Genomic DNA, 27,794 nt, shown 5'->3' with positions numbered 1-27,794 from the left:
GCTCGTATCATACCACTTCCTGAGACAAGACAAGTATAGTCTATACCGTATAGAGGACTAAAGCACTGTTCCGATTGGGAGCGACGAGCGTCGTCGCGTCGCGATAGCGTTGCGTCGAGCGACGCGACGAAAGTAAAACAATCTAAGGGTACAAACATAGTGGAACGACGAGGCTAGAGGCACAGCGAAGAGGTAAGCGACGCGGCTTTTATTTCATCGTGTATTGTAATGAAGCCAAACATAGTAAAGAGATCGACGCGGTACTAGGCGACGAGAAAAGCGACGCGGTGCGCGTCGAGATAAAATTTGCATTTATTGTCGCGTTGATACGGGATGGTTTTGATTGGTTTTTGCATGTTTTGGTTTAGAAAAGGTTGTTTGTTGGTACAGCATATACGCAATGGCTGAGCCAGTAAACATAATAATCTGCGTGTTCAACAGGCGTGCATTATGGAATGCTTCTCATCCAGATCATAGAAACCGTTATGTATTAGATGAGCTTTGGTCACAAGTAGCTACAGAATGTGGAAAAACAGGCAAGTAAATTTTAAGTACATACCTTTATTTTATATACAGAGTCACTCATATTGAATAGGGAAATTATTTAGGTAATCTTTAAATGTGTCACGAATAAAAATTGCTTGATTGGGAACCCGACCTCTTGCATTCCAATTGGGTCTTGTAAAATTATTATTTGCAGGACTTTCTGTGACCAATTTTAAATGCCTTTCGAAGCCCTCTTTATCCATGATAATATTATGTAAAAGACAAATTGCCTTAATTGTAATGTCGGCGAGTTGTTCGTTTGTTTCTATGGCTTTCGATAATATTCTCCATTTTGCATATATTATACCAAATGAACATTCAATCGTTCTTCAAGCTCTAGATAATCGCTAGTTAAAGTACTGCCTTTCAGGATTCAGAGTTTGTCTACTATAGGGTTTAAGCAAGTTTTCTTGTAGTGGATATGCTTCATCGGCTATGAAAACAAATGGCATTCGAATTTGCGTATGTGGTAGAAACTGTTCAGTTGTTACATTTAATTGTTTCTTTGAAAGTAATTTAGAGAAAGCCGAACTTCCATCGGATTGTCGTCCATATCCTCCCACCTCTATTACAGTAAAGCGATAATTTGCATCACAGACTGCTTGAAGAACGATCGAGAAGAATTTTTTATAATTAAAGAACATGCTTCCTGAATGACTGGGACATTTAATTTTTATGTGCTTGCCATCCAATGCACCTAAGCAATTGGGAAAATTCCAGATTTTCATGTAATCTTCACTGATTTTAATGAAATCATCCTGTGTTGGAACTGGCAAGTGTATTGGCTGTAATATATTCCATACCGCGTTAACAGTTTCTTTAACAATTGATCCAACTGTTGTATCTGCAATAAAAAATAATAAAATTTTAGTTAGTGTCAGTGATTAGGCTGTGTTCTATTTTATTTTAACACTAATGCTAGAATGAACCACTTCTGAAACAAAAATCAATGTTAAAAATAGCTTATTCGTAACTGAAATCCATTTTTTTGCAGTGAAGGTGGCCCAAGCTAAATGGAAAAATTTAAGAGATTATTTCCGAAGAGAACTGAAAAAACTTCCCATTCCACGGTCTGGTGATCCAGGGGACATTGCAATTAAATCCCACTGGCCCTATTTTAAAAGTTTGTTATTCTTAAAGGATCAATTTAGGCCTCGACAAGCAACGGGAAATTTGGTAGATTCTTTGGATGAATCGCTTGCTATGGACGTGCAATCTGATGTGAATTCTGATGACGATAGAGTGGAGACGGAAACAATAGACGATGTACAAGATCCCGTGAATGTCGAGACATTGACACCTGCTTCTGTGGCTTCCGAAAACACTGAGGATTCATCTACAGGCACGTCAAGTCATTTTGCTGAACCTCGAACAGTTTTAAAGGGCCGACTCCGTAAAAGAAAAAATAATGTTGACGCTTTATTGGCCATCGAGGAACAGAAATTGGAGTTCATTAGAACAAAGAGGGCAAACATAAATAAAAACCAAAGAAGATGATCATCTGTCATTTTTTAAGAGTCTACTACCACACGTGAGAAAAATTACGGATAACAACATTTTGCATTTTAGAAATGGCGTTCAAGATCTGGTTCAGAGGTATGCTTATGGCTATACTAATCAAATGAATCAGAATCAAGGAATCGAACCTTTCGATTATCCGATCAATCAGAACGCCAACTCCTACTGAATCTTTCGTTTTATGTTTTTACCGAAAAGAATATTTCTACTTAGTTTATTTTTGTTCATTTTTTCCAGTGTTTAAGATGTTATGTTAATTGACCTGTTTAGTTGTAATACTTAATAAATATTATGTTTTTTGTACAAAAATATACATTCAACTTACCTTAAAGTAATAACCAACCTCTCTTCCGGTCCAATGGGTTGTTTATTGTAGTTTGTCCAATTTATTTGTAGACATGGAGACACTTTTTCTAAAATATAGTTAAAAGTAGCAATATCCATTCTCAAGTACTCGAAAAATCGGTCTGGATGCTGCTTGAGTTCAAAAAATAGTGTATGATACTGCCCAAATCGTTTGCGCGATTTATTAATGGGATGTACAGAGCAAGTTCTGTTTAAACCCCCCATTACAATAAGTCCGCGAAGCGCGGCATTGTCAAATAAAATTTCATCTTCACTGTCGGAAAACATTGTTTTGACTAAATTGAATTTGAAGAGTCGCAATTAATCGCGACTTCTGTCTCCTTACTATGTGTATGTCTCCTGCCACGTCGCTTATATCGTCGCTTACCTCGTCGCTGTGCCTCTAGCCTCGTTGTTCCACTATATTTGTACCCTGCTGTTACTAAATAGAAGCATTCAGAGTGAGAGCGACTAGCGCGGCCACGTGACGCGACGCGACTGCGACGAAAACAAACAGAATCGTTTTTCTATTGCGATTTGGCGCGATTAGTCGTCAATAGGCTTCAACAGAGGAGAACGTTTCTGAGGTTTTAATTGCAGAACTTCAAGAAAGACCTGCACTTTGGAACACAAAACTGGCGTCATATAAAAATAGACATTTAAGGGACAAACTTAATATAGAGGTGGGAGAGATTTTGGGATTATCAAGTAAGTAAAAAAACACTAGTATAACTTTAACTCTAAGAAATTATTTTATTATATTATCATTATCTAAAATTCCATTTCTTGGTCTTGGATACGGCCTCATTAGATAGGTTTTTAGCGGATATGCCTCATCACCTATCAGGACATTTGGCATAATAATATAAGAATTTGGTAATGCTCGGTCTGGAGGTACATTTAGTCCATTTGTCTCTAACAAATTGTAAAGTGTCGAAGACTGAAAAACAGCACCGTGACTTTCAGATCCTTTTGCACCCACTTCTATAGTGATAAATTTTTTGTTAGCATCGGCAACCGCTTGTAGTCCGAGAGAATAATATTTCAACTAATTAAAATATGTCGTTCCACTTTTGGGAGGACATTTTATTTGGCGGTGGTTTTATTTCCGTCAATAGATCCAAAACGGTTTGGAAAATTCCACAATGCATTGTATTCTTCGATTATTGTTTCCAACTGCTCTTGACTAGGAAATGGCATGTAATCTCCTTGTAATTTTCCCCAAATAATGGCACTTGTTTCCTTTATGATCTCAGAAACTGTGGAATATCCAACTCTGAATTCGTGTCCCAAATGTTTATAGGTGGTTCCCGCGACAAGAAATCTGTAATAAAAAATTAAAGCTGAGTGAGATGCAAATTATATTTTTATACTAGCGCCTAGTTAATATGCGACAAAGATGCTTATATATTCTTATTTTTTTCTCTTAATTTCACTTATTCTTGTTGTTTAAAGAAAGCATTTTTCTTTTATGTATCTACAATTTTATCTATTTTTTCACCCAATTTCTTTTTATGTCCTATATCGATAAATTGTTTTAATACTCTTTGTTTTGTACGTTTTCAGTCTAAGAAAGATCTAATAAATACATCGCAAAACAAATAAGAACTTCTATTTATTTTGCTGTCCCAATTCCCATTATTTCATTTACTATAAAATGGTAATGCTTAAGAATTAATGGATGTAAAATTATTTTAGAGGAAACTGTAGCCGCAAGATAAAGTGGAAGAATAAAAAGGACACGTATCGCCGTGAGTTGAAAAAAATTACAAAATCTCGTTCTGGAGATGGAGCCAGCAACTTTTCATCTTCTTGGCCATATTTTCATATGATGTCGTTTTTAAAAGATATTATGACTCCGGCCACCAAATATGAGTTCTTTAACTTATCTTCTTCCCAGCATGAAGATAAGGATAATTCTGAAGTTGACGAGGACTCAGAAACCCAATCCAATTTTGATCCAAGATCTCCGGATCCGGTATCAGAATCATCAGCGTCGCAACCTGTGACCAGACCATCATCTTCGGCTTCTTCTAGAACGACCAAGACGAACAGAAAAAGACTGTTTGATACCAAAGAAAACCGTTTTTTTGAACTTGAAAACAAGAAGCTGCAGCTCTTATCCCAAACCTTGGTTCAAGATCCACCTGTAGCAGCTCCAGAATGTGATGATTTAATTTTTTTAAAAGTCTGATACCATATATGAACAAATTTCAACCGATTCAAAAACTGAAAATAAGAAATAAAATCCAACATGTCACCTGAACCACTACAAACCCATTCTGCCAACAATTTAACACCACTGCAGCCACTATATCCTAATAATAGCATTATTCAAGAGAGTACCACATCAGCATTTCCACCGGGATTTTCTAATTACCCATATACATAATCAATAAGTAAGTTCCCGATATATGTATCTATATAGGTGATACATGTACTTATATTTTGTATATTGTGTATATTTTGTTTAAGTTGTTTCTTTTATTACTTAATAAGAATTCATGTTTTTTTTTTGTTAAATGTATTTTTATATAGGAGTATGTACATTTAAATGTTTTTTTCACTTACCTTATAGTAATGACAAGTCGTTCTGCAGGTGATATGTAGCGGCTTCTGACGAAGTTTATTTGTGTCTTCTCCAGATAAGGACCAACGTTTTTCAGCAAATTATCAAACGTTTTGATGGACATTCTCAGGTAGTTCCAAAATCGGTCTGGATATTTTCTTAATTTAGGGTACAGATGGTGAAATTCACCAAACCTATATCTTTCCCTATTTATGGGATGAATTCCTACTTTTTTGTTTAACCGTTTAAACTTATAATAGGGCGCGTCCACTAACAAAAACAAACGAACTGCTTTCGTTGGAGCCATTTTATGAACTGATGAAAATAAATTTGTAATTTTATTAAATTTTCAATGCGTCGCGTCGCTCCGTCACTCTGAAGTACTAACCGCGATGCTCGTCGCAACGCTATCGCGACGCGACGCTCGTCCCTCCCACTCTGAACAGTGCTTCCGAGTGCTCAGGTCCCTTAAGCACTCGGAATGGATCCGAATTAATGTTTTTCTTACAACTTGTGTTTTTTTGAGCTTCTTTTCATTTTTATGTAAATATCTGTCCCTGAATTAAGTTTTTATTAATATTACAGTTTCAAGATATGTTGTTAGTATTATAAGAGACCAACAAATACATATATGTAAGTGATATATGTTTATACTAAAAAGTTGTTTTCATTTTCAAAGAGTTTACTTTGTTTTCTACATGGGTATATTGTTTCTTTAGATAATACTCTGCTATAGAATTTTTAATTAATTTTTAAAATCTGTTTAATTTTTCTTTAGGAAACCAATACAAGTACAATAGTACATATTAAATAAGGATAATTCATCCTCTATTAAATCTGTGTTAATAAAATGAGGATATTATTAACCTAATAAGAATGCATTTAGATGTATAATGAGAATTAGCACAAACATTTTGACAACCTTTTCTAATCTATTTAAAATTAGGGTAGTTCAGTGCTAAAAAAATTGTTTAAAACATTTTTAGATTAATTCTAATTTATATAATGTCTGTTATAATAATTTATTGTAATATATCATTTTAAGTAATTTTTTTTAGGAAAATTAAATAATGAATGTTTTAAAGAAAAACATTGTTTTATTTTCATTTGTCCAATTGATGATATGTCTTACACTATCGTTAATTGATTATTGCAGTAGATTAACTCATTTAAATATGTAAAATAAAGCTGAAAAGTTTTATTTTTATTCAGATCAATATCTGATGCTAACACCTAATCAGAAAGGCCGTTTTCTCTATGAGTAACCTTTTTGTTTAGGCGTTTGCTTTAGATACTAAAATGATAAGATTGTCACATTAAATGAAATTTGATTTCCCGCCTTAATTTGGCCACGCTTTCCTACCATTTTGATTGGTCCAATTATCCACGTCAAACTGTCAAGTTAATGACAACAGTTTCCGTTGCCGTTATATTTGATTTATTCTGAATTAATACGTATATTATAGAAGAGGTGAAAATAAATCCAAAACAATGCAACAAACTAAATTTTGCCCTCGAGTGGACGCTTTGATAAGTTGCTCCTCACTTGTCAATTGTTCGTTTTTGTGTTTTTGGAGTTCGTTGGATGAACTTTCAGTGCGCCACTTATTGAAACGCCCAAAAATAATAAATTAGGCCCCATTTAAATTTAATTAAATGCGAACTGAGCAATAAATATAAGCGCTAGCGTCAAGAAGACAAACATCCTGGCTGAAGTACAATAATTAAAACCGGCCAATTATTGTTGTTCCCGGCCCGCGTCCGTATCTCTGATGGAGAATTCGCCCGCCTAATTTAATTTAAATTTAGACGGAAAAAAATACGACGCTTTTTGAGCGGTCTTCAACGCTGCACGATTTATTAAAATTTTATTTTTTTTGCCACTTATTCGCGATTGCGGTTTAAATGAGCCTGATGTTTACGGTAATTCGTGTTGCCTGATGACAGCTGGAATTATATCTTTTCTTCTTTTATTTCGTGTTGAAATGCAGATTATTTGCGGATTTTTTTTTTTTAATTTGTATCCTTTTATTTTTAATTTGTATCTCACTTTAGTAAAATGTCCAATAAATTTAAAAACATTTAAATTGGACGGTTAGTGAATGTTTATCGTTTCGAATATTTTGTTTAATCAAACATTCATTTAAAACCCCAGATCGGTTATTTACGAAATGTTGGTATTATATTTGTTTTCTGTAATTGGATACTGTACTCAACCAAAATAATCTGATTGAATGGCTTTTGTTAACTTAGGTTATGTTTTGTTAATTAGATTCAACTTGATATATGACAATTGGCGGTATAAGAAAAAACTACTCGGAATAAGGTTTAATATACAGTGTGTCCAAAAAGTCTGGAAAAATGCCTTTTACAGGTAAACGAATTACCTGATTGAGAAAGCCGAAATGGTTGTCTAAAACCAATAGGACAGGATCAGATGCAGTAGGCTTTGCATGTTTTGGAAAATGAGACAACCACTCAACAAATAACTCAGAGTTAATCCAACCGTTCTTTGAACATTTGTACAAGGCACCTAAGTGTCCATTGTTTTGCAGAGTTGTTGGCATTCTTACTCGGAGATCTATGAGCATGGGGGGGATGTAATTCCCTGCAGCGCTCATACATACAAAAAACTCCAGTTATTGTCCTTCCCCATTCAGCAGATATAGCAGAGCCCACTTTTTTTACTCCTCTGGCACCATAAACTTTCGGACATTTAGCTTAAACCGTTGTAATGCCGGTTTCGTCCATGTTAAATATTCTGCTTGGTTGAAATTTAAACTTTTTCATAAGAATCCTAAGATTAGAATAAAATAGTTCTACAGATTCTTTATTAAAAGATCCGATTTAATATTAGTCCCCTCAGGCTGTCGCAGTTTTATCTCGGGAAATCTTTTTAGAAATCTATAAAGCCATGCTTTGCCAGCTAGTCCCTTTTCTCGATTAAAGTTGTGAATAATATTATTTTGTTCTGCATACCTAAATGCAAGCCTTCTTAGACCATCAGGTGTCAACCCAAAAAACAATTTTGAAAGCAGCAGAACATAATCTTTTAATTCACACTCTATTTCTTTAGAGAATATAGTTTTACGGCCCAATCGAGGTAGTATAAGATCATCTTCCAACAACTTTTTTCTAAGGGTAGATTCTGATATTTTAAAGGATCTTCCTACTCTTCCTACCCTAATTTTTCTTCCGTCGGTCCTTATAGCATCTAGGGCTTTTTGCAGGGTTTCCGTCGTATAAGAAAGGATATCACTCTTTCGTGTGTAATTTCTATATAGGCATCTAAAAACATTAAATAGTACTATTACTTCTTAGCATTTAATTACTTGAAGGGGAATCGTGCACTTCTGCGCACAATTACCCCTTTGTTATTGTCTTTTATAAAAACATGATGTGGCCAAAAACATATAAACAATGTATGATTTAAAGGTGCCTAAATATTCACAATACTCTAGATTTTACAAATATAAGTAATGTAAAACGATTGGACAAAAATTATGGACTTACCGTTTTATTTTCTGACCCCGAAAACTTATAAAAAACAAAGAAAAATTCAATCGGTTAACCTCTCGGCGATCGTAAACACACTAATGGCGCCAACGGACGCGCACACCTTTTAGGCACTCCGTTGCAGAGAGCAGCACTGGTTTAGCGTTTCGGATAGCCCGCGAAATACAAAATATCATGGTGCGCACGATTACCCACCGCGCACCATTACCCAACTCTCCCTTAAACATGCAAAAAAATAAAAGACAATTGACGTTGTTCGGAACTTTTGATATTCTTAGTTTTACCCTGCCCGGACTAACAATTTAGCAACCATTTATCGACCGGACTAATACAACGACGTCACCGTCGCGAGGTTTTATGCGCACTTTTCGGCCGGTTCACGCTGGGCAAAAAAGAAAAAATATTGCGTCAGTTGGCTGGATGATTTGTCAGGGACCATACGTTCTCCGTGCCCAGTCAAAACACAAAACGTGGTTTATTTTTTATGTATTTATATATTTAAATTAATATTAAGTAGTAAGTCATTCCCTTCAATATATTATGGCTTTGTGTGTTTATAAAACTGCGTTTTATTAAAAGGGAATATGAAAAACCACAAGTGAAAATACAGTCCACTAAGATTCCAAAAAGGGGAGCAATCCCCCACATTTTTTGGCCTTCGAACCGAGATAGAGTGAATTTGCGAATTGGTGAAGCTATTTTAATTGGCAGAAGCAAGTGGGTAAGTCCTGTTTATCACATCCTTTGCTTAAGTGGATTCGAAGTTGCTAATAAAGTTACTTTATTTTGTGTGTTGTAAATTGGTTTTAGTCTATTTTGTGTTTTTAAAATGGAGGAAAAACAAAAGTTTATTAAGAGTAGAAGTTCCTTTAAGGGGCAGTTAACTATTTTTAAAAAGGTTTTTGAGGGGTTTCAGGGTAAAACCTCCTTAAGTGATGTTGAACTAAGTGAGGTACAAGAAAGGCTGACTAAATTAGATATTCTTTACGATAAGTTTGAAAATGTTCAAAATGAGTTAGAGATGCTGGCTGAAGACATAGACGTAGAGCTAAAAGAAAGATCCATGTTTGAGGATGGATATTTTGCGTTAAAATCTCAAGCTAAAGTTATGTTAAAAGGTTTTACACTCGAAGTGGATGATTCTTCTAGTTTAAATGGTAGTGGTAGTCACAGGAGCAGTCACAGATCTAATAACAGTCACCGGTCAATGTCAGCTGATTTAAGGGGGGTTAAATTACCTGTAATAACATTGCCTAAGTTCTCGGGGGACTACAAAGCTTGGCTAGAGTTTCGTGATATTTTTAGTAGTCTTATACACGAAAATGAAACTTTAACATTAATTCAGAAGTTTCACTACCTACGTGCATCACTGGAGGGCGTTGCAGCACAAGTTATAAGTTCTTTAGATTTTTGTAGCACTAATTACAGCATAGCTTGGACAACTTTGTGCGACAGGTTTAATAACAACAAATTACTTGTTCATTTGCATTTAAAATCTTTATTTGATCTTGAACCGATAAATAAAGAGTCCGCAGAGAAAATACGGTTTTTAATTGACAGCGTGTCAAAAAGTTTAAATGCTTTAACCTCGTTAAAACAAGAAACAGAGCACTGGGGTACTTTAATTATGTACTTGGTTAGTACTAAGCTAGATCCAATAACAGATCGTGAGTGGGAAGAATTTAAGGGCTCTAAAGATGAAATTCTTTCGTGGGAAGATTTAAAGGGTTTTTTGAAGTCGCGTGCTGATTTATTAGAGACTTTGGAGCGAAAAGGGGGTCTAGAAGTACACAATAAAAAGGATTCGTCTAAGTTTCAGGAAAAAAGAAGGTACGGTCCTGGATCTAAAACTTTTCATGCTAATGAGGTAAAGTGTGTTTCTTGTAAGGGTAACCATTCGATTCTAAATTGCTCTGACTTCTTAAAGATGTCAGTAAATGACCGTGTTGACAAGGTAAAGCAATTAAGGTTGTGTATAAACTGTTTGAAAGGTGGGCATTACAGTAGATTTTGTCGGTTTAATGCGTGTAATAAGTGTAAATTAAAGCATAATATATTATTACATTTTGACACTCCAAAGGCTGCGGAGCCAGAGGTTAGTGCAGACCAACACCAGCAGCAGGTGTCGCTTTCTTCTTTTAATTCTGATGTGCATGTGCTTTTGTCTACAGTTTTATTGGAAATTCAGGATATTAATGGATCTTGGCATGTTGCTCGTGCACTTCTCGATTGTGGGAGTCAGTCAAACTTTATCTCTTTAGAGTTGTGTGAAAGATTGAAAATAAATAAAGAGGACATACACATCACTGTAGGAGGGTTAGGCCAGTCTTCTTCTAGGGTAAAATATAGGTGCAATGTAAGTGTTCAGTCTTTACACAATGGTTTTAGTACGAATTTGAATTGTTTAGTGTTGCCTGAGATAACTGGGTATATACCGAGTGTAAAGCTTGATGTCAGTAGTCTGGATATTCCAAAGAACATTACTTTAGCTGATCCTTCATATCATAGACCTGGAAAAGTCGATTTATTAATTGGGAATGAGTTATTTTATCAGTTGCTTTGTATTGGACAAGTAAATTTGGGTTCTAACAAGCCTATTTTGCAGAAAACTAGGTTTGGGTGGGTGATTTCAGGTCCTATAGTGGGCTTAAGTAAAAATCCCGAAGTGTTTTGCAATTTTAGTATGAATTCTTCCCAATCGAGTGTTGAGTTTGATTTACAGAGGTTCTGGGAGGTAGAGCACGATTTTTCGAGTGTTAAAAGGGTGTGGTCAGAGGAGGAGAGCGCTTGTGAGGCTCACTTTAAAGAAACATTCCAAAGGGACATCGATGGGCGTTTTATTGTTTCAATGCCTTTAAAAGGTCCAATAGATAGCTTGGGTGATTCGTGGGAAAGGGCACGCCATCGATTCCTATCTTTGGAGCGTAAGTTGCAGTCAAATGCTGATTTTAAGAGAATGTACCAGGGTTTTATGGATGAATATAGGGACCTGGGTCATATGAGTGAAGTTGTCTTAGAAGATGTGAATAAGTTTGCTTATTACATGCCACACCATGGTGTAATGAAGAAAGAGAGTTTGACAACAAAATTGCGAGTTGTTTTTGACTGTAGTATGCAAACTTCAACTGGTGTATCACTTAATGACTTACAGATGGTAGGGCCTGTAATTCAACCCGATTTGATCAGCATTTTATTAAGATTTAGGGAGTTTCAGTTTGTTGTATCTGCAGACGTAGCTAAAATGTATAGGCAGGTTTTGATAGCTCCCAACCAACGTAATCTGCAGAGAATTCTTTGGCGCGACTCGACCTCAGATCCTATTAAAATCTACAATTTGAACACCGTGACTTATGGCCAGGCATCGGCCAGTTATTTGGCAGTGCGGTGTATATCTCAGCTTGCTGATGACTGTGAAGCGGAAAGCCCAGGTGTATCTAAAGTAATCAGGAATTCATTCTACGTGGATGATTACCTCTGTTCTTTTGCTTCAGTAGAAGAAGCTATAGCTATGTCCAAGGCAGTTTCTGCAGTATTGGAAACTGGAAAGTTTCAGCTGCGAAAATGGATGTCTAATGACAAGGAAATTTTGAGTGGTATGAGTCACGATGATAAAGAGTTTAATGTGATAGAATTTGGTGAGAACGAAAACGCAAAAACCTTGGGTTTAACTTGGTCATGTGCGTCAGACTATTTGACTTATACCATAGGGAAATATGACATATGTAATAAGGTTTCTAAGAGGACAATTTTGTCTAGTATCGCTCAGGTTTTTGACCCGCTAGGGCTGCTATCACCGTGTGTGATCATTGTTAAAATTTTAATTCAAAAGCTGTGGCTGGAAAAGTTGTCGTGGGATGAAGCGTTGCCATCAAATCTCCATAATGTATGGTTGAAGTTTCGTATGGAGTTATACAGTATAAATGATCTTAAAATTCCGCGACACGCGTCGTGTCCAAAGGCTCTAGTGGTAGAATTGCATGGATTTTCTGACGCAAGCGACGATGCCTATGGGGGTGCTATTTATTTGCGCACTATAGATAGTGAGGGTACTATTACTGTGAGGCTTTTGTGCGCCAAAGGTAAAGTGAGTCCTTTAAAGCGATTAACAACGCCGCGCTTAGAAATTTGTGGAGCTCTAGTGTTAGCGCGTTTACTGGACAAAGTTTTGAAGTCATTAAATATGAAAATAAATAGATGTGTTCTCTGGACTGATTCAACGATAGTGATAGGGTGGCTTAGAACTTCTCCAAACATGCTTCAAACCTTTATTAGTAGCAGGGTGTCAGAAATTCAATCGTTGACTGCTAACCAGGAATGGAGGCATATTTCATCCAAACTTAATCCAGCGGATGTCTTATCACGCGGTGTTTCTCCAAAGCAAATCTTAAATTTGGATTTATGGTGGAATGGTCCACAATTTTTGGGAGGAGATGAAGATACTTGGCCCCAGTCTATCGTTAAGCCGGAAAATCTACCTGACTTGCGCACAAAAAAGAAAATTTTTTCTCTCATGTCTATTGAGTTTGATGAGTATATTTTTAGTAAGTTTTCTAGCTACAGTAAATTGGTTCGAGTGACGGCTTGGGTGTTGAGATTTCGTCAAAATTGTGTGGCTGAGAAAAACGGATATAATCTTCTTAAGGGTTCTCTTTCTACAAAGGAAATTAACAACGCAATATCATGCTTAGTGAGGGCTTCTCAAAAATTAAGTTTTTCTGAGGAATATAGTTGTTTAGAACAGGGAATACCTCTTGAGAACAAGAGCCGCCTTTTGTCTTTAAATCCTTTTCTAGACGGAAAAGGACTTTTACGGGTAGGAGGTCGACTGCGACATGCAGATTTTAGCTTTAACAAAAGACATCCCATGTTAATTTCTCCTAAGCATCCAATTGCCAAATTGATTTGTGATTACGAACACAAAAGGTTGATGCATGCCGGACCTCAATTATTGCTAGCATCAATAAGGAATAAGTATTGGCCAGTGTCAGGAAGAAATTTGGTAAGGGCTACAGTTAAAAAATGTCTAAGGTGTTGCCGGTTTAGCCCTCAAGCCATAAGGCCTATCATGGGTGATCTTCCTGCTGATAGATTAAATTCTCGAAGTGTTTTTGAAATTGTCGGTGTCGATTACATGGGACCTCTTCATATTAAAGATAAAAAAGGTCGAGGTGCTAAGATGTCCAAGTGCTATGTTAGTGTTTTTGTGTGCTTTTTAACTAAGGCACTGCACTTGGAAGTTGTAACCGATCTTACTAGCGATGCATTTTTATTAACGTTTAGACGATTCGTGGCTCGCCGCGGCAAACCTAGTCAGGTTTTTTCGGATAATGGTCTAAACTTTGTAGGTGCCAACCGAGAACTGAAAGAGTTGGGTTATTTTTTAAGGGAAAATGAGAAAAGGTTGGGTGATATGTTTGCGCAAGAAGGAGTGCAATGGCATTTTATACCAGCCCAATCCCCTCACTTTGGAGGATTATGGGAGGCGGGTGTAAAATCCACAAAGCATCATTTAAGGAGGGTTGCGGGAAATGCGAATTTGACATTTGAGGAAATGACAACTTTATTAGCTCAGATCGAGTCCATCTTAAACTCCCGTCCCCTTACCCCTCTCTCACCCGATCCAAACGATTATTGTCCTTTGACTCCCGCCCACTTTTTGATTGGGAAGAGCCTAGAGGAGCTGCCAGATCCAGAAGTTCTCCATATTCCTGAATCCCGGTTGACAGCCTTTCAACGGATCCAGCAGATGAAACAACACTTCTGGTCCAGGTGGAGTAAAGAATACGTCAGCGAACTTCAGCAACGTGTTAAGTGGAAGCAGACGCAGTCAGATGTGCAGCTGGGCGGTTTGGTGCTAGTCAAGGAGGATAATACTCCTGCGTTGAGGTGGCGTCTGGGGCGAATCGTTCGAGTATTTCCTGGTGCTGACAAGGTGAACCGAGTCGCGGAAATCAAAACTTCAAATGGAACTATTAAACGTTCTTTTGCTAAGATATGTCCGTTGCCCGTAGAAACTCAAAGTGACTAATTCAGTTTAGTGGGGTTGAACACAGTGCAGTGCTTCAAGGTGGGGGGCATGTTCGGAACTTTTGATATTCTTAGTTTTACCCTGCCCGGACTAACAATTTAGCAACCATTTATCGACCGGACTAATACAACGACGTCACCGTCGCGAGGTTTTATGCGCACTTTTCGGCCGGTTCACGCTGGGCAAAAAAGAAAAAATATTGCGTCAGTTGGCTGGATGATTTGTCAGGGACCATACGTTCTCCGTGCCCAGTCAAAACACAAAACGTGGTTTATTTTTTATGTATTTATATATTTAAATTAATATTAAGTAGTAAGTCATTCCCTTCAATATATTATGGCTTTGTGTGTTTATAAAACTGCGTTTTATTAAAAGGGAATATGAAAAACCACAAGTGAAAATACAGTCCACTAAGATTCCAAAAAGGGGAGCAATCCCCCACAGACGTGTCTAAGCGTTTCTGTCTGTTTCGGTAATTCGATTACCTCTAAAAGTTATTTTTCCAGACTTTTTGAACACACTGTATATTTGAGTCTTTATAACATAAAAGCTTAACGGGGACATTGTCATTTCAAGTTTTATATGTCTCGGTGGCACCTAATCGGACCATTTACTCCAAATAATGCCTTATAAGAAGTATATTTCCAGAAATGGAATAGATTCTTTGATGAACTCCTAGTTGTTTTTTTTTATGGGGCCACTTTTATTCGGGGTGTATATGTAGGTCGGTTGCCGAAAGACCGTAATATGAGATATATATTCGAAATAACATGATGACCTAGTTGAAGCCAGGGTTTAAGCTTTAATTTCCAGCTTTGTTTGCACATTGAAACTTCGTGAATAACATTATTTGAACGCGTAAGTTTCCAAAACAGAAATGGGATCTAGTTTACGACTGAGTTGCGAGCCCTCTAAGCTATTTATATAATATAAACAAAATAATGGTCTTTATTTAATAGAAATTAATTCCTATATCCAATAATAAGTCAATATATGAGGTAATACGGAAAAAATCAAATCAAATGCTCGCATATAGGTTTATTCTGAAAAGGGGCGAATTTTGCAAATTTTTATCTCGCACATTCGCATATTTTATCCAAACGTATAAAAGCAAAATTCGTATAGGCCAAAAAGCGGATATTCGCAAAAAACTTAAAACGTATTCAACTATAATTTGCGAATTTCAGCTGTCATTAATGGTCAGTTTTTTCTTTGTTACGTTATGATTTGTTTATTTTAACCCTTAAATAGAAAACAATAAACGCTTTGTTCTTATTCAGATTTTAACTATTTGTTTTGTGGTGATGGACCTTGTAAATAACGAAGTACAGGTACAATAATCAATAATAGAATACAAAGACCTAGATGGCGATACCCAAGTAACATAAAGTACATTATGTAAGGCCATAAATAATAATTTCTGGTGTTTTGTGGATTTATTTATTTATTTATTTAAGTACAAGGCTCTCCTACAGATAGACTAAGCAATCCAATAATAGGAAAGCACAAAGTATCTTATGAATTTAAATACAAGTAAGCGCTTTGCCAAACATTACATTTTCACCAAACCTAACAAATATATACCAAGCAATATAAACCTAACTAGCATATATATAAAGAAGCATATATACATATGAATAATGACAATAGGAAAAAAAGGACAATATTTATCGTTCTTTGCGAAATTAGGTAGTATCGCTTAAATGAAGCCATAGTGGAGAAAAATATATCATAATTCAAATTAGTTTCTTGAAAATTATTAAAACTACGGGCGCATCTGAACAATGGAGACAAATAGGTTGAAGAATATCTTGAGATGCTAAAGGTCGATCTATTACGCAACATATAAGGATTAACGTTGATATGTAAATTTTCCAGACAGAAAGGGCAGTCTATTAAATTATTAATAATTTTATAAATCAATATTAAATCGAAATTGTTTCTACGACTCTCTAAGGGCTTCATACCATAAAAGTGCGTCACTGGCAGCGTTTATGCGATGTCGTAGCTCTTGCTCAGTATCAACTTCGTTTAAATACACCATTGTTTTCATATGACCCCACAAATAAAAATCTAATGGATTAAGGTCAGGCGAGCGAGGGGGCCACCCAACTAGACCATCACGGCCTATCCATCGTCCGGGAAACACACGATCTAAATGTTGTCGCACTGGTTGTGAAAAATGAGGTGGAGCACCATCATGAAGAAACCACATGTTCTGCCTAACGTTGAGATTAACATTTTCAAGGAGCAGTGGTAATTGTTTCGCAAAAATTCTAAATACCGAGCACCAGTCAAACGATTTTCCAGAATAAAAGGTCCGATGAGCATCCCGTTCAGAATTTCAGCCCATACATTTACAGAAAAACGTTGTTGAAAGTATGTTCTCCGTGTAATATGCGGATTTTCCAAAGCCCAGTAATGAGTGTTATGAAAGTTGAAAAATCCATTGCGCGTAAAATTTGCCTCATCCGTAACTAAAATGTTCATGGTAAAGTTTGGGCTTAACTGCTGGTGATGTAACAACCACTCACAAAAGTGTACTCGAAGCGGCAAATCTCTTGGAAGTAGGGCTTGTACCCTCTGCACATCAAACGGGTACAGCAACTCGTGCCTTAAAATTTGCCAACTTGTAGATTGCGATATTCCAAATCGCGCTGCAATTGTCCTAGTGCTAATTCTAGGTTGTTCTTCGATAACTTCTAAAATATCCTCCTCCAGATTTAGAATGTGCCTAGGTCTAATAGCTCCTCCATCTTGTCCAGGCCGCGGCCGCAAATTGCCAGTTTCTATACCCCGCTGAATAACACGTAAGAAAGCCCCACGTCTCGGGTGATATCTTCGGGGAAATCTTTGGGCATACAGATCAGCTGCTGCCACTGCATTCTGATGCGTTTCTCCGTAAACCAAAACCATGTCGACAAGTTCTTCGTTTGTAAAAATGTGCGCCATTACATTTGACGCTTTTATTTTGTTCCTGTGAAAATAACGATCGAAAACGCTCACAGCCACCAACAAACTAAGTACTGCTAAAGATTCCAAACATTATGACTTGTTTACTATCAGTTATTAATAAACAAAATAAGTTCGTTTAATACACGTTCTGTTGACATTTGTTTAACTTTATTTCGGAAACCAAAAATATTGTACAACATTTTTTTCTCATTATTACTCATTATTGATCTTCATCTACCATTTCCCAAGTATGCGCATAGGTTGAAAATCACCCTGTATTTGTGATACATCGGATTCCAAGCCACTGTCGCATATTCTATAGTAGGTTTAACGAATGCATTATATAATAATATTAATGATGTTTGATTACTAAAACCCTTTATAATTCGAGATTTTTTAGAGCTTTCTGAACAATGTTTTCTATACGAACGTCGAAGAGCAGTCTGGAATCCAACGTTACACCTAAATCCTTAATAAATTCTACATACTTCAAGATAGTGCCCCCGAGATAGACATCACAATTGTTTTGTGTCTGAGATGGTTTTCTGCTAAATAGAATGACATTTTTCTGGATTAATAAATAATTTATTTAAGGTACAGTACCTTTCAAAATTTGCAAGCCACGAAAATCTGATACCTTCTTAATTGTTGTAAAGATTTTTAGGTCATCTGCATATGCAAGATATTCACAGATAGAGAAACATTGACCAATGGCGTTTAAAAAGATTGAGAACAAAATCGGTCCCAAATGAGAACCTTGCGGTACTCCTGAAGTTACGGTTGCACAAGAAGACTTCACTCCATTTATGACAACGTACTGAGAGCGATTCGTTAGATAACTTTTAATGAGTAGGGCTCCGTGCACACCGACATTCTCCAACTTCACGAAAAGCGTAGGATGATGTACCTTATCAAAAGCCTTGGAAAAGTCGGTGTACATACACGGCACAAGTTTCCAGACCCCTATTCATACTTTTGTTTATAATCTGAATAAATGGTATTAAGTTTTTTTGGAAAAAACCATGTTGGTTAACATTAATAGCATCTTTGACCTTAAAGAATAATTGTTTTAACAGCAAAGATTCAAAAAGTTTACCAAAGTGACTAAATAGGGAAATAGGCCTGTAATTCCGTATATAAGTTTTTTCTCCAGATTTAAATACTGGTACAATTTCAGCTGTTTTCCAAATATTGGGAAAAATACCGCTGGATAAACATTGATTATACAAAATATGCAAAAGCTCGCACAAGCTAGGACAGGACTTCAAAAAAAATGAAGGAAATCCGTCTGAGCCAGGTCCCTTCTTAGGATCCATAGATATAAGTGCGGATTTAATGTCATTTATATCAATATTGTTAACTACAAAACATTCTTGACATTGACTAGGCTCAATTAAAGTTGGTGTATCAGAAGGTTCAAATAGTCCACTAAAATACTTAGAAAAGTGTTCACTAATGTCAACACAATTCGAAGCTTTTTGGTAAACTTTTAGTGTATTTTTTGTTGTGAAAAAATGACCAGAAATATTTAACGTCTTTGACAATGTTTATTTCTGTTTTATAAATATAATCTTTGTAATCATTGCCCATTACTGTTTTGTGTAAATTTGAAAAGGTGTCGTAATCAGATTGACTTCGGTACAGTTCCAAAAATCTCATCCATTATTATTATTCTCTAAGAGACCAACATACAAAATTGACGAAAAACAAAGAAAAACACAAAGTCACGGTCTCACAACATGTAATAAAACGGGCTACACGTGTTTCGCTCTAGTTAGAGCATCATCAGGCCTTTAGAAGCCATTCACACACTTCACAGTACATGTACACACACACAGTACACAGTCTTGATGTGATACAGTCCGGTTCATACTTTTATTTACAATAACTTTTGTAGAATTAGACATAATAAGATCCAGAATTTTATCACGAGCATTAAAGACGTGATTAAATTGCCTTAGATTATTGAAGCAAAAAGCATCAGAAAATACTTTGCTGCAAGGATCAGTGGCGTTGATAGACAATAAATCCTTAACATTCGGTTTTTGTGACCATATAAATTCGGTAGATTAAGGTCACCCATTATTAAAAAATAACTATTAATATTAGTGCTTATAATATTTTCTAGTTTAGATAGTTATTTACTGCCGCATGAAGTAGAATAAAAACAGTGCATAAAAATAATTTTCTGCCCCCCTCTAAAGTAACGCTGACCCATATGTCTTCGATTATTGTGTTAAAATTACACCACTTAGAGACAAGTTCCGTGTGGTATACTTCACGAATCGCCAATAAGACACCGCCACCATCACTTTTGCCACTAATGTTAGCGTTCCTATCAAGTCCAAAAACGTTATAATTGTTAGGAAACAGCTCCGAGTCCAGAACATTGGGATTTAACCAAGACTCGGTTATTGAGATACAGTCGTATAGACAGGGGCAGGCAGACTGTTAAAAGTCTACTGTCTTTGTCCCAAGGCCTCTAGTGTTTTGGTAGTAAATAAAAAATTGCTGAGACGAAGTCATTAAAAAAAAAAAAAGTTGCCACAAGAAATTACAAAAGTACAAATAAGAGGATATGGTTTATAGTTATGCTAGCACGGAAGACAGAGTGTGCTCATTAATAATATACTCTTCATGAAAACTTTCATTTCTTTCACCCAGCAAAATTTGAAGTTCGAATTTTTACAAAATTCCCTAGCTTTCTTGTGAAGTTGCTTATAGTAGGGTGAAAGGTGTTCGTTAACAAATATTTTTTGGCCATGCTCAAATCCTAAGTCTGTTGCCATTAACCCATGCTTTCTTTTCAATTTAGCGGCATTAATAAATTCGTTTCTTAGTAGCTACGGATGAGAATTTGACCACTACGTTTTTGGGTTGGGTTGAAGTATTTGTACCCTTAGCATATCTGGCAACCCTATGACATAACACGATATTGTCATCTTGAATGAAAGAACCTAACTCCTTTACGAGAGTGAGGACGTTTTCCTGTTTCTTTTCAGGGATCTTACATAATTCAACATTATATTTACGACTATCTTGCTGCATTAATTCAATTTGGGACCTCAAAGACATACACTCCTTACGCACTTCGATCAATTCGTGCTGCCTAATTTATTGTGACATTTGTAAGAAAATGGTCGAAATTAGCTCCCTGTGCCAACATTTTCAGGTACAGCAGACTGAGGATGAGACCCCAGGAGGTGGCAGGTCTACGGTTTTTATGAAACATTTTTTTATAAGTGCAAACGGCTAACAGTAACTGTTGTAAAACAACACAAAACATTAACAAATAATAACTCTAGATTATGATATTTCCCATGATAAACATCAACAGCGCAGAAAAGTTAAAATTTCCCGCCGCGAATATTTTTAAATCTGAATTTGACATTCTGTCAAAAATCCGTCCTAGTCAGAATGACAGCCGATATTACTCATTAGTCAACGTTAAATACCCAGTGCGCTGTTGCCATATCCGCCGTTAAACGAGTTCAAAACAAAAAAAAACGTGCATTTAATAAAGACATGAATTAAAGCGGAAAACTGTGTTACTCAGCTCATTGAATGGAACGTTTTCCCCGCGGGTATCAATAAATCCTCTTCAAAATGTGATAAATTAAGAAAAAAGACGTTGAATAGAGCCGCTCAGATTTATGGTTCCATTGAAAGCCGCATTCAAATTGATTAGGAATATGTTTAACAAAATTTTATTTCACCGGGCACTTACGTTATGTTGATTTATGGTGCCGCCGCGGTTGTAACTGGGTGGGTCATTATTTCACGTTTTATATATATGTATAGGGTATAGATGCCATTAAACCAATAGTTGATATTGTATTGTTACGTTTGGAAGGTTACATTGACGTCCTTAAAGTGACGTCTATTGTGCATATCCGGCAACACTGGGTCTATTTGACAAGCAATATTGAATTGACAAGCAAACGAACAGCCTTCATCGATCTTGCTAAGTGCCCTTTTGTAATGTGAAGGCAAAACATCCAGTAGATTTAATAATTAATTTTATAGACCGTTATAATAAATAAATTAATGTTGTAGCTGCATATCTCGGCATTGACACAAATACACACTGACACCTTTGTATTTACTTAATCTTCAATGTGAATTAACGACACGATATGGTATTCCACAAGAGGTTTTGAATACATTAGGCCGGTCGCACATTGGATGCAAATTTGTATCATACGTAAACGTACGATGCTAGTCGTACGAATTAAGTGCGCACACTGAATACGTTTTTCTCCGTCAAATAAGATAGGGGATAAGCAGTGTTTCGGTGACATTGTATTCATTAAACCCTCTTACTTTTTATTTGTTTTGTTTGGAATTTGTAGCGTAATGAACCTTTAAGATAATTCTCTTCTAATTCGGAGACTGCGGAGACGTCGTCACTATCGAAGAACCGAGTGGGTGCGTGAAATATATTTGAAAAGAGAGGAATTCGGTGAATTTCATCATATTATGGAAGACTTATCTAATGACCAATTACTGTATCATGGTTATACATGTATGAAGAAAGAAACTTTCGAATATATTCTGAACATTATCAGACCTAAGGTGACAGTAACTTTCGCGACACAATATCACCTGAAGAACGATTGATTGTAACTTTGAAGTAAGGAAGTAAAATATAGTTCTTTTATTCATACTTCTTTATTCAAAACATAACTTACATATTATATTAATTACTGGTGTTTGGATTAAATTGCATACTGAGGGAGAGCACCTGTTGAGAATTGTGGAAAAATATATTCTTGCGATAGTCCTTGTGCTGAATTATTTTGTGACATACTGAGATCAACATTAAACTGGGTCGAGTCACTAGATTGATCAAGCACTACCACTGGAGGTACAGCATTGTGTTCGTCTATAAGAATAATCCAAAGAATTTGCGATGATTGGGGATATCTTTTAAAAACGGCAGAAGGCTCATTAGAAATCGGACATCAGGATCATTTGCAGTCTCTTGAAAGCACTTTAACTTTTCCTCTTCAATCTATAATAGTCTTGTATCGATTTCATCTGCCTGACGTGTTTTAATTTTTTTTTCTAATTTCTTTGGAATTTGTTCGCTACTTGGTTCCGAAGATTGACTGGGGGACGGCGAAAGCATAACACTGCTACTTGTATTTGAACTATCTTCTCCATCAGAACTGTTACAAGTGTCTGGCACGCTACTTTTAAGCTCCCTTTTACACATTGTACTTCGAAGAAATAGCAGAAGCTGAAAATATGGCCATTTGGAATCGGGATCTGAAGTACTTACTTGGCCAGATATTTTGTTGCTGACGTTTTTGAGCTCCTTCCCAAAAGTATCTCGTAGACCTCGCCATTTCTTTTTTAACTCATCAACTGAAAAATAAAATGAAATTTTTCTTTTATTACAGGTACCTAGCGACAGGTTCATCTTTCAAGACTCTTGGATATTCATTTAGAATTTCAGACAGTATTGTCTGAAATTGTACATGAAACTTAGTTGTATTGTACATGAAACTTGTAACGTTATTTGGGAAAATCTTTCCGAAATTTATATGAAGTTTGCATCAAATGAAAATATGGTTAATATATTATCTAATGATTTTTGGACAAAATGAAGGTTTCCTAATCGTTCTGGGAGCATTGACGGTAAACATATACGGGTAAACGCGCCAGCGCACTCTGGCAGCATGTTTCGTAATTATAAATCATTTTTCTCAATTGTATTATAAGCCGTTGTAGATGCAAAAAACTACAGATTTATTACTATTATAGATGTGGGAGCCTATGGCAAAGACGAAATTATAAATAAGAGTACAGCGGGGCCTAATGATTAAATAAATATAATTAAGTGTTTTCTTTTACGGTTACAGTATTCTTGGATCCAATCGAAAGTAAAAGCGTGGTGCGTGAATGCAAAATATGATCGTTTCCTTATAAGTACCGATGTCGAGATAAAAAAAAAACAACAAGAAAAAAATTGATTGTGAAAAAGCGAAGAAAGCGTTTCTGAATTCTTTTATTTCTTTTCTTGATTAATCGAGCCAACTGTTCCCAAAAAAAAGTCCATTACAAAATATTAACTTATATAAAAATACATGAAGTGCAAGCAGCTTTATAAGTTATTGTTGACGGCTCCATTGTACAAAATGATTTATTCAGGTGTTGTAGGGTTTCGTATGACATGACAAACAGAAATATTACATATTTAATTTCAAAGTAAATATTAAGGAGAATGAATGGCTGTTTTTTATTTTTGGGGTTAAGCCGATCTAAGAAGTAGGTTTGGAAATATCTAGTGCGGCTCTTAATAATGTATCTTTTGAATGCGTTTATATAAAAAATTAAAATTTGGCGCACATCATTAGCAACCGAAATACTACCTTTTGATCCCTAGCTTATTTTGTAAAACTTTAAAATGGCGGATGGACGCTAAGTCAATCCAAGAACCTTCATATTATGAGAAATAGGAATTAATGTGTTATTCAATTGAATTTTAACGGCTGAAACAATATTTTTATGAGTATTTTTATTTGAAAAAAGTATCATTTTAGTTTTGGCTGGATTAAGGACTAAGTTACGCTCCTTTGAGTAGATTGAAATTGAATTGAGTTCAGCATTTAAATTATATTCAACTAAATTATCGTTGGGATCAAAGTAGTGGAGATCAAAGAGATCAAAGTAGAGGTACCCCTGATGCTATATGTTTTGACTCAGAACAGTTTAGGTACTACTCTTTATGTACGATTCCACAGATATGTTTTAAAAAAAGATAAAACTATATCGTTGCACCCATAATACTTCAGTTTGGCAATAAGTAGGTCATGGTCTATTACATCAAAAGCCTTTGAGTAATCAAGAGACACTATAATAACAGAAAGTTTCTTGTCAAGCGCTCGAATTATATTATCAGTAATATTCAAGAGTGCACTAGTTGTGCTATGTCCGGTCCTATTAATCCCGACTGTTGAGGAGGAAGTTATTATATTGTTGGATGTCAGATAGGTAGCAAACAGTAGTATATAGACCACTCTTTCCAGGACCTTAGAAATTACACTCAATAAACTCACTGGACGTAAATCTTGTAGATCCTTAGGATTGGAAACTTGGATAGGGTTAATGATATTAAGTAAACACATCTTTACCATTGAAACAGTAATATTGTCCGGTCCTGCAGCATTGGATTTAATGACGTTAATTATATTTTTCACTGAATATTGATCAGCAAGGGAAAAGTCAAAACTAATATTACTAAACTTGTTATGCAAATAAAAATTTATTTTCTCAATGCAATTATTTGACTTATTAAATACACTAACGAGGAAATCATTAATTATATTTGAGTCAATTAAATTGGATGGCAGTTCAGAATCACTTACCAGACTTATCACTTTGAAGCTCTTCTAGATAAGCAGCCTTTTCTCTAGATAATAAATGGGATAGATAGATACAGGGTTTCTGTACCTACCAAATTATAATAATTATTATTATTTCTGCTAAAGTGAGGCGGAGCCTCATCTGGTTAAAAAACTGTTTACAACTCAAATTAATGAGGATTGTCTTCAATAATCTCAATCAGGATTAATGGTGCTACTGCATTTTCCAACATGTTGAAGTAAAGATCCCCTGCCAAATTTTGATTTAAAAGAGAGGTGATAAGGCTTAATCTTTGCAAATATGATTTAAAGCTTAAGTTAATAACGTTTAAAGCAGTATTGCTGAAACACTAAGCGTAAACCTTTATAGGTAAATAATTCAACTACAAGCATTACTTCATGTAAAAGCAATAAGTCTGAAAATATCCGCTGTCCACAGAAGTGGTTTGATATTCACCGTAAGTAATTAATTTATTTTCAAATTAACTTGTCAAAAAAAAAACAAAGTACCTCTTGTATAATAATACCGAATACCGCTGAATGCTCACGACACACGCTCGGACACTTGTTTTTGCATTTTCGACCTGTCGAAACAAAATATTTAAAATCATTACTTACCTGACGGCGGCCCTCTTAAAACCGCATGACGTACAACTTTTTTTACTCCCATATATGGATTTGGGATCAAGAATATTATTATTGCGCGGCATTGTGTGCCTCCCCGAAATGACTTTTCTTTACCAGGAGAAAATCGTTTTATTGTGTGGTAATTATGTGCGTATTCAACGGGGATTGCTCTTTAACTGTATATTAATAGTCTTTTTAACATGTTTGAGGTTATATATTATATATATATATATATAGTGACCGCCTAAAGTCCGCATAAATTTGATAAAAATTAGAGACATGATTTTTTGAGAAAACTCTCGGACCCGTCGATTTTTATTTTAAGTTGCGCATTATTTTACATAAATTTTTGTATACAGGGTGGAACAAAAAAAAGATATGACGTCATCGGTCATTTTTTTAAAAAATAGAATGCTATATTTTTTATTGCATTTATGAAATATAGGCGAAATTCCAAGCAAGTTTCGTATAACACACCTTATCTCAAAACTCGTCTATTTACTGTAGATATTTATACTATACAATTCTGTATTTGTGCGTAGTGTATTGTCTACCAACAACACAGTAAATATCGATCGGTCTGCCTCTATTAAAAACGCGTGGAAGTCCGAGGTTATGTTTTTAGTTTTTATCACGTTTTTGTATGTTCATCATTTTTCTGCCTAAAGTTTCTAGTGACTAATTCCATAGGTTATGGGCCCAGACCGTGTTTTGAATGTATAGTGTGTGTTAAGCTAAAAAGGAAAAGAAAAGTGCTTCGGTATCCCCGTGTGTAGTGCTTGGATAAACCATATTTGAAATGGAAGACAGGCAGCAATTATTATACGTAAAACCCTTTGATGGAAACTCTTTTTCCAATTGGGAATTCCGTATAAAATTAATCCTAGAGCAGCAGGCGGTTTTAGATGTGTTAACTGAGGAGCCCCCAACCTCAACCTCTACAGAAGCCTTGGAAAAGTATAAGAAACGTGACATTAAGGCATTATACAGAGTGTAGCTGATAATGTGTTAGAGATGCTCAAGAATAAAACTACAGCCAAGGAAGTTATGGAGTGTTTAAGTCGTACTCATGCAAAAAGGGGAATCTCTACCCAAGAGATGCTCCAGAAAAAATTAAGACATTTGAGGCCGAGTGAAGGAAATTGTTTAAATTATTTCTTGACGGGGTTTGAACAAACTGTGTGTGAGCTAAAGACAGCGGGTGGTGAAATCTCAGACAGTGAAGTGATATTACAGCTTCTTTCGGCTATGCCTGAGTCATATCAGTCAGTTACCACTGCTATTGACATTATGTTTTGTCAAAGTGATTCTTGATTTTGTCAAGAATAAGCTAATCATGGAGCAGTCTCGCCAAGCCAGAAACAAGGAGGACACAGAGAGTAGTGTGGATTTTATGAATCAGAGGTTTTCACAGAAAAATAAGCCCAAACATTTCCAAAACCATAAAGAAGGTAAGTTACTGAACTATTTCCCTTTTAAGTGCAATTTTTGTAGGGAAGTTGGACATAAAAAAGTAAATTGTCCAAAGAGAAGACACAACAGTAGTGCAAATTCAGGGAATCAAAGTGCTCATGTGGCAGAACAGTCTGAAAATGACAGTGAGCAAATATCTTTTCTAACAATGTTACAAAATAGTCCTGATAGTTCTTTTGAAAACCAGTATGCGAATAACGCAACTGCTACTTGTGAAGTCAAGTTCGTTGTGGACAGTGGGGCAACTAACCACCTTATCGGGCAAAGACTGCAATCTTTCCTGGTTAACAAGAAAGATGTGTGTTTTAACATTAAAGTGGCAAAGCAAGGACAAACTATATGTGCCAGACAAGAGGGAGATCTTCTTATGGAGAGCCAGGGTAAGAAAATAAATATTAAGCATGTTTGGTTATGTGAAAATTTGACATATAACCTGTTGTCAGTTGGAAAGTTGGAAGCTAGTGAATTTTCTGTCACATTTAAAGACAAAAAAGTACTTATTAGTGAAGATGATAATGTAGTCCTAGAAGGAAAGTTGCATAGAAATCTGTACTTAATTTCACTGTGGTTAAACCAAGAACATGTACAATACTAATTACACCGCTGACTCATGACAATAAAAAATATATATATCACTTTTATTGACCATTTCAGCCATTTTAGTGTTTGCTTTCTTTTGAATCAAAAGTTTGAAGCTTTAGAAATGTTTCAAAAGTATATAGCTATAGCAGAAACTAGATTCAATACCAAAGTGGTAAACCTAAAAAGTGATAATGGAGGAGAATACATTTCCAAATCTTTTAAGAAATGTTGTAAGCAAAAAGGTATTAAGCAGCAGTATACGGTG

General features: G+C 35.7%; 1 protein-coding gene and 1 long non-coding RNA gene across 2 annotated transcripts in view; both read right to left on the bottom strand.

Annotated features, from left to right (window-relative positions):
• LOC126744713 (cardioacceleratory peptide receptor-like) overlaps window positions 1-27,794 on the bottom strand; it is a 134,176-nt gene that overhangs the window by 41,864 nt on the left and 64,518 nt on the right. The window lies entirely within an intron of this gene.
• Window positions 3,139-5,271, bottom strand: LOC126744720 (uncharacterized). Its single transcript, XR_007663295.1, has 2 exons — window positions 4,981-5,271; window positions 3,139-3,733 (listed from the first exon to the last, which is right to left on the bottom strand). It is a non-coding gene; the product is annotated as an uncharacterized LOC126744720 (long non-coding RNA).

Source organism: Anthonomus grandis, chromosome 1, assembly GCF_022605725.1.
Source record: "Anthonomus grandis grandis chromosome 1, icAntGran1.3, whole genome shotgun sequence".
In the NCBI taxonomy this organism is placed as follows: Eukaryota; Metazoa; Arthropoda; class Insecta; order Coleoptera; family Curculionidae; genus Anthonomus; species Anthonomus grandis.
Note: the sequence above shows the minus strand (reverse complement) of the source record. Positions and strands in the feature narration are given on the sequence as shown.